Below are 9,083 nucleotides of genomic sequence, written 5' to 3' on the forward strand. Positions count from 1 at the left end.
GCCCACACCCAGGCACATCATAATTAAAATGCCAAAAATTCAAGACAAAGAGAGTATATTTAAGGCAGCTAGAGAAAAGCAATCTGTTACCTACAAAGGAGCTCCCATAAGGTTTTCAGCTGACTACTCATCAGAAACTCTACAGGCCAGAAAGGAATGGCATGAAGTATTCAAAGTAATGCAAAATAAGGATCTGAAATCAAGAGTACTCTATCCAGCAAGGCTGCCATTTAAAATAGATGGTGAAATAAAGAGCTTCCCAGACAAAAAAGAAAAAAAAGGCTAAAGGAGTTTATCACCACCAAACCAGCATTGCAGAAAATGTTAAAGGGACTGCTAGAAGTAGAAATAGAAGCATTGTAAGAAATGTTAAGGGGACTGCTGTAATAATAAGAAGAAATAAAGAAACATAGGCATAAAGAATTAAAATGGCAATAAATAAGGACCTATCAGTAATAACCTTAAGGACTCTGAGAGATCAACAGCAATCCAGTCATAGTCATGGACTAACACCTCACTGACTTCAGTGGATAGATCTTCCAGACAGAAAGTCAACACAGAAACAGTGACTAAATGGCACACTAGGTCAGATGGATTTAATTGATATTTATAGAACATTTCACCCCGAAGCTGCAGAATATACATTTCTCTCAAATGCACATGGGTCATTCTCAAAGATAGACTTCATATTAGGACACAAAACAAGTCTCTACGTGTTCAGAAAGATTGAAATTATATCAAGCACCTTAGATCACAATGGTATAAAAATAGAAATCAACTATAGTAAAAACACTCAAAAACATTCAAACACATGGAGGCTAAATAACATGTTATTAAACAATGAATGGGTTACCAATAAGATCAAGAAAAAAATCTAAAACTTCCTGGAAACAAATGAAAATGAACACACAGCAACCCAAAATCTAAGGGACACAGCGAAAGCAGTCCTATGAGGGAAGCTTCATAGCACTGCAGGCCTACCTCAAAAACCAAGAAAAAAATTTAGTAAACTATGAAACACTACAACTTAAAGAATTAGAAAACACCCCTGTGAAGTGTGAAGCCATCCAGACCAGGTCTTTTATTTGCTGGAAGTTGGTTTTCTTTGTTTTGTTTGTTTGTTTGTTTGTTTTCATTATTACTGCTGGTATTTCATCAGTTGTTATTATCTTATTCAAGTTTTCTGATTCTTCCTGATTCAGTCTTACATCTTACTCATATGTGGAATCTAATAAACAAAATAGCCTGTGGAAAAAAATATATCCAAAGACACAGAAGCATGGAACAGACTGATGAATCTCAGTGAGGTGGGGGTGGGAGAGTGGGTGGGGAGAGATTAATCAAAGAACTTATATGCATATATGCATAACCCATGGACACAGACAACAGTGTGGTGAAGGTCTGGGGTGGGGCAGATGCTGGGTAGAGGGGATCAACGGGGAAAAAAAAAAAAAGGGATATCTGTAATGCTTTCAACAATAAAGACAAATTTAAAAAATCAAATAAAAATATAAAACTTACAAATTGTTTATTTCTGGAATGTTTCATTTGATATTTTCAGAACATGGTTGACTGTGGGTAACTGAAAATGTGGAGAGCAAAACTGAAGATAAGGAGCAACTACTGTAGTTAACTGTAGATGATGGCAAGACCTTGCTCCAAAATCCTCAAGGCCTGCACTGCAATTCCCCTATAAAGGCCAATCAAGGGTGCCAAACAACATTTATATCTGTCCCTGACACTTCCAGCACTAAGGGAGCAGGTAGATCATATGACCCAAATGGCAGAGTAGTAACATTTTGGGTCTCCTAGAATCAGTGCCAATTCAGAGCCAGTGTTGGTAGTTCCCAAAAGTTCTGATTATTTCCTTTTATCCTATGTACAGTTAACCTGGTCAAAGGCTGTAGGTCCCATTGGGTTGAGAGAAAGATTCACAATATAAATTTTCAGCACTGTACCAGGGTACTTTCTCAACTGTAACTGACTTTACCTTCATTCAATGTTGTTCTGGGTCTGTAAACTGACTTAAGTCTGGAAACTGAAAGATTATGACTCTTCATTTATATTATTTGAGTTATAGTTGTTCCCTTTACCTAGGTCTTCTGCTTATACAGATCAAGTAAGAATTTAGTAGGTCTTTATCTATTTCACTTCTAGGAATACCAGGACTAACTAGCCAACACCATAGATCTGTGCAACCCATACTATTCTGATATTTATGACTTTGACTTGGTTGTCCATCATGGTAACGAGATCCAGTGTAACTTATCTTTGGTGGCTGAATGCATCCACTTGGCCCCTGCCACCCTGGGGTCCAATTATTAAAACTGCATTTAGGTTTTCCATTGAGTAGCTGTGGTTCCCCATGTAAGGTCTGACCTTCAGAGACAAAACAATCACTAAGATCTTCAAAAATGGTGAGGATCTCCTCAAAAATTGATTTCTCAAAGTATTGGTCAAAGTTATCTTCTGGACCCTCTCAGTGTGTGTGACTAGGTCTTAAATGACAAACCAACTCTAAGATTCTAACCTTCCTAAACTTTTGAATCTCTACCTCTGCATTAAAGCAAAGGAGGTGAACATTTCCAGTTCATTCATAGTAGAGCATCTTTTGGTTCATGTTTTAGCCAACCAACTGAACAAACAACGAGAGCCTTAACTCCTTAAGAAGCAACAATAAATGCAGATTCTCTGCTTAGTGAGTTTGTATCAATAAATTTGGGCTGATACAATTTTATGTTTCTTCCACTATTATCCCACTTTCTTAGTATCCATTCTCACACATGTTCCCAGGATTTTTGTCTGTATAAATTAGAAAACTCCAGTAGTTTTTTTGGAATGTAGCACAACTTCTCATGGGTCATGCTTTGTATCTCAGCTTTAGAGCCCTGCTGGTACCTGAGTCTAGTGAAAGAGTAGTAAATGTGGGTCCTGAGAAGGATCATCATTGTTTTGCAGAGAAACTTCCTCAGGGGAGGCCATTACAGTTTTCTCAGACAATGCAGGATTACTTCTCTCAAATGGAGGTAGAGCCCTCTCTCCCACTGGAATGGGAGAAGCTTTTTCCAGTGGTGTGTGTGTATGTGTGTGTGTGTGTGTGGGGGGGAGGGTCCTTGTACTGGCAAAGAAGACTCATCTGAATGTAGGGAGTCAATATCTAAACTTCATTATAGTCTTTCCACACATCATTATCTACCTTATTTCCCATTAAGTGCTCTTACTTTAACCATAGACACACTATGAATGTGGGAGTTCAAAATGCCTTATAATTCAACCAGTTCCAGGATGAAGGTATGCATTTGATTTTTCATCAATTTTAGCCCTGCAAATACAGGAGATAAGACTTCCTTTCAGGGAAAACCTGGAAGTTCTTAGGTCATTTATGCAGAGCTTGAGCTATATGAATTTTCCTTAACCCAGCCAAGTTGGCACAAAAAATAAATCATCACAGATACCTACATAATTAGAATTATAATATTATCTTGGTCAATTAAATTTTTATCATTATGTAATTAATATTTCTTTCCTAATGATGCTTTTTAAATATCTCTATGTTATATGGCATAAATATGATACCATATTGTTTTTAACCATTTGTGGCTTTTTTTTTTTTTGTATGTGGTTTTCTTGTATGAAGCATATACCTAGTTTATAATTATTGTTGTTGTTTCTATTATTATTATTAATGTTACTCAATCTGTCACTTATCATCTTCTCACTGGTCAATTCAGTCTATTATAAATATTTAAATATTTGCACATATTTCTACCATCTTAGTTTTTGTTTTAATTTGACTCTCTTAATTTGTTTTTTAGAATATGTGTTTCGGGATGTGTTTTTAAGAATAATGTATAACTTTATCCTCTTTTACTAAACAGACTGTCAACAAGAAATATCCAAACCTATAGAGAATTTTTATAATAATTTACTTGAGCCAAACTGATGACATTCCTGGAAGCAAGATCTCAAATGCTTTGGAGAATGAAAGGTTTGCAGTTTCTTTTCTACATTTGGAATTAAGGAGAGAATATAAGGAAGATTACATGGAGGTGGAAGGGAGATAAAAGATAGTTAATAGATTATGTGCTCCCTTGAGTGTGGTTATACTGCCTTCCTAGGACCTTGTGAAGAGGGCTACATCTATCATTTCAAAGGTGTGTTAACCTAGATGCAGGAGAAAAGTGGACAGGGCTTGCTTAAAAACTTCCTACTTAAGAAGACATAAGCCTGAAGTTTACTACCCATCATGACTTGCCCAGTTAGTAATTTATGATTAGTTTACAACACACATACAGTCACACAAACAAAAAGCACAAATATCTATAGTAGAGATTCATGCCTTTCTACTAATTGAATAAAAATTTTGTATGTACTCACACACCTTGGTCTCCCAACAACCCATGCCCCCGATATCATGCTGTTATTTTGCATAATTTGACTTTAGGTAATTATAAATATGATAGTTTATTTCCCCTTTCTTTGTTATTTGCTGTATGTTTTAGACAACAAACTTTATCAAGGTATTCAATCAATCATTACTTTGCATATCTCTTGCAACACCTTCTTTATTTATTTCTCTTATCATTTGATTAGATTTTCCAAAATTGTTTTAAGAGTGAGTCTCTGTGTTGCAAATTGTCTGAGACCTCCATGCCTGTGTATATTTTTTATAATGCTTTCACATTTTTATGATAATTTGGGTAGATTTAAACATTCTACTTACAAAACTATTTTTTAACACTGCTTTACAAAATATTACTCAGTCTTCTTTCATGTAGTGTTGTTTTTGAAAAAAACTATTAAGCTGAGTCTTGTACTTTTTGTAGGTAATCTTTTTCTATTTGGAAGTTTTTAGGTTGTTCTCTTTGTCTATTACATACTTTATCTAATTATCTGTGTTATTTTTTGTTCCTTCTATTTGCCTGTTGTTTGTTTTGGTGTGTTTTTTCAACGTGATGTCTTTCGTCAACTTTTAGTTATGGATTAATTTTATATATTATTTCTTCTAACACCTCTTTTTTTCCCATTTTATATTTTGTCCTTCTGGAACTCATATTATAAAAAAGCATAGCAGTCAGAAAGTATGACTTCTGAAGCTTACAGATCTGAGTTCATATTCTTGTTCTCTCATTTACTAGCAAATTACTTAATTTCTTTGTATCTCAGGTACTTTATCTAAAAGAGAATGATGACAATAGATCTGATCTCATAAGTTTGTTGTATTAACTTTTCCTGGGCCATATTAAGCAGTTATATATGTGTTTGCTATTGTTACCATTGTAATTAGCTAGTTATTAATAATAGGAAGAAAGCAAACGGAGGCCATATAGGAAGTGTCACCAGGAAGCTGCAACTTTACACTCCCCAGGGAACCACTGATCCATTCCCTGCAAATCACTGGGGAAAGAGAAGATGGACACATGCACAGTAAAGTTGAGGTGACATAAGGAAGATACTTACCTGTCAGTCTAGACTGACAAACTATAGATTGGCTAGAGGGGTGGAACCACTGCCTATGGCCCTAGAAGGTGCATGGCCCACAGCCATGTGGACCCTACATGCAATGGTCTACAGCAGGGAATACAAACTAAGCTAGCCACATGCTGGACTGGACTGTGCTTTAATAGGGAGCAAAGACTCTGGGCATTAGTTTTAATCCTAGCTCTGCTGAAGACACAGCTGGACTTTTTCCTTGGTGGGACAGAGGGAGATAAGACCTTGGAAACTCAGGGGTTTAATTTCACACAAATAAATACCACTCATTCTCCTGTGTGAGTCTCAGAAAATTCCTTTTCTCATGACATCGCCAGAAGCTCACTTCCACGGGCAACAGGTGGGGACACAGAGAACACCCCACTGATAATACTATTATTCATCTAGTTTTTACCTCTTATTTCTTTCTTTTTTTTTTCTTGTTCCATTTCTGTTTTCCTCTGGAAAAGTTTGTTAATCTGGCCTCCCAACTCTCTAGTTCATTTTTCATCTGTACTGATTCCAACAATTATATGTTTCATGTTAAGTTTCTACTTATTTATAAATTTTATTCTTATTTTCTATTGCTAAAATTTTCCTCTATAGTTTTCAGGATGTTTGTTAGACCTATTATAAATCCAAATACTCATTTTATTTATTTATTTTTCAAATAACCATTTTAAATGACTAATACAGTCTAAAATCTCTTCTTCCTAGAGTATAATCTAACTTAAAATACTTGTTACCTTTTTCAGGTTTCTATTTTAGCTTGTGACACCTGTGTAAGTCTGAATGGCAATCATATTGTACATCAAAGGCTGGCCAGTCTTTAGTCTGTGTCAGCCTCAGCCTTTCTCTAGTGGTAAACTCAAAGAGAAGGAAGCTCTGGGTCCCTAGAGTAAGGAGTCTACAGTACAGATAAACATCTCTTGATCACTTCAGGTTTATATCCCACTCCAGGGTTTTTTCAACAAGGCTTAGCCTTTGGAACTTGAGAGGAAATCAGTATTTGGAGTAGGGATGGTATATATCAGCAGTCTGACCAAAAAAAAAAAAAAAATCACTGGAACAAATCCACCCAAGACCTGACCTGGTTTTACACATGCTCTTAGCTAAGAATTTTTTGTATATTTTTAAGGGATTGTTAGGAAAACTATATATATATGATAGGGACCTGTGTGGCTCCCAAAATCTAAAGTATTTACTATCTGGCCAATTACAAAAAAGTTTTCTAACCCCTGATTTAGATTATAATAATCATAAAAACCTGGGAGTTTGGAGAAAGCAGAGAGAGAAAACCTTGTAAAGGCTAGTCAAACACTCTGGGACAAAGCTTTTGCACTGTTTTACCCACATAGATACCTGAACTAAGGGTATGGATTTTTGTCACAGCATTTCATATAAGGCAGGTGTTGATTGACCCAAGGCAATGGCCGGAGAGATTAAAGAGCAAAATTGAACTTTTTAAAAAATATACTCAGCTCTACACCTTCCATGCAAATACACAAAAACACAAGCTTCCATAAATTCAAAATGGCTTCCATTTCCCTAGGAAGTTTTTCACAATTGATATTTGTCTTCCCAGGAGAATTTTTACAACCATTTCAGTTATTTCTTCTAGATTTCTCTTCAGAGACTGAGACAGCAGCTTATGTAAGTTTATCTTCTTGGGAGGAACAGAATTAAGAATGTTGATTTTTTTCTTAATGGGCTAAATCCTATGTTTTTCTATTTTGCCGTAACACTAAAGATAATTCAAACAGATGTTGTGCTGTTAAAAAAAGATGTTTTCCAACTTGCTACCTGGCTACTGTTACAGAACAAAAATAGAGTGGGGTAAATTTGAATATCTAATGGACTTTATTAAATGATTCATGAATCAGGCGGGATCCTACCTGGTAAGTAGGTGCTCTAAAAAGCTGCACAATATGGAAGGCTTTCATAGACAGAAACTTGGCAGAACAAGAAAGCTATTAGAAAAAAAAAAGGAAATAAAAAAGTAAAGGTTATTGTATCAAAGATTACCTTATTTTTTGGAAGTCATGGTTGTTACCTTATTTGTTAGTTTTGTTTTAATTTACCTTTAATGTTCAAAGTATTACAGATATCCCCTTTTTTACTCATTGACACTCTCCACCCCACACTTGCATGCCACCCCCCCAGGCCTTCAGCACACTATTGTCTGTGTCCATGGGTTATGCACATATGCATGTAAATTCCCTAGTTAATCTCTCCACACCCATCTTCCTACTCAGATCCCTCAGTCTGTTCCATGCTTTTATGTCTCTGTATCTATTTTGTTCATCACTATATTTTCTTCATTATATTCCACATATGAGAGAGATCATGTGATACTTGAATTTCTCTGACTGGTTTATTTAGCTTAGTATAATATACTCCAGTTCCACCCATGCAGTCCCAAATGGTACGAGGTCCTTCTTTTTTACAGCTGCATAGTGTTCCATCGTATAAATGTCCCACAGCCTTTTTATCCACTCTACTGATGGGCACTTGGGTGGTTTCCAGATCTTAGCTATTGTAAATTACACTGCTATGAACATAGGAGTGAATATATTCTTCCTGATTAGTGTTTCGGGGTTCTTAGAATATATTCCTAGAAGTGGGATCACTGGGTCAAATGGTAGTTCATTTTTTAATTTTTAAGGAACCTCCATACTATTTTCCATAGTGGCTGCACCAGTCTGCATTCCCACCAGCAGTGAACTAGTGTTCTTTCTCCGTATCCTCCTCCGCACTTGGCATTTGTTGATTTGCTGATGGTAGACATTCTGACAGGTGTGAGGTGATTTCTCATTGTCATTTTAATTTTCATCTCTCTGATGATTAGTGACTTGGAAAAATTTTTCATATGTCTCTTTGCCATCTGTATGTCTACTTTGGAGAAGTGTCTATTTAGGTCCTTTGCTCATTTTTTAGTTTGATTGTTTGTCTTCCTTTTGTTAAGTTGTATGAGTTCCTTATATATTTTGGAAATTAACTCCTCATCAAACATATTGCTACTAGAGATGTTTGAGATTTTGCTGCCGATGGTTTCTTCTACAATTTTTGTGGTTTCATGACTTACATTTAAGTGTTTTATCCATTTTGAATTTATTTTTGTGTATGGTGTAATTTGGTGGTCTAGTTTTATTTTTTTGCACGTACCTGTCTAATGATCTCAACACCATTTGTTGAAGAGACTGTTTTGCCTCCTTTGTTAAATATTAATTGAGCATAATGGCTTGGGTTGATTTCTGGGTTCTGTGTTCTGTTCCATCGATCTGTATGCCTGTTCTTGTGCCAATACTAAGCTGTTTTGATTACAGAAGCTTTGTACTATAACTTGATATCTGGTATCATGATCCCTCCAACTTTGTTCTTCTTTCTCAAGATTGCTGTGGCTATTTGGGGTCTTGTTTCATTCCATATACCATATATTGGATTATTTGTTCTAGATCTCTGAAATATGGCATTGATATTTTAATAAAGATAGCATTGAATCTATAGATTGCATTGGGTAGTATGTACATTTTAATGATGTTAATTCTACCAATCCATGAACACGATATATTCTTCCAGTTGTTGTATCTTCCATTATTTCTTTTTTCAAT

The sequence above is a fragment of the Miniopterus natalensis genome, chromosome X (assembly GCF_054644295.1).
Source record: "Miniopterus natalensis isolate mMinNat1 chromosome X, mMinNat1.hap1, whole genome shotgun sequence".
Taxonomy (NCBI): Eukaryota; Metazoa; Chordata; class Mammalia; order Chiroptera; family Miniopteridae; genus Miniopterus; species Miniopterus natalensis.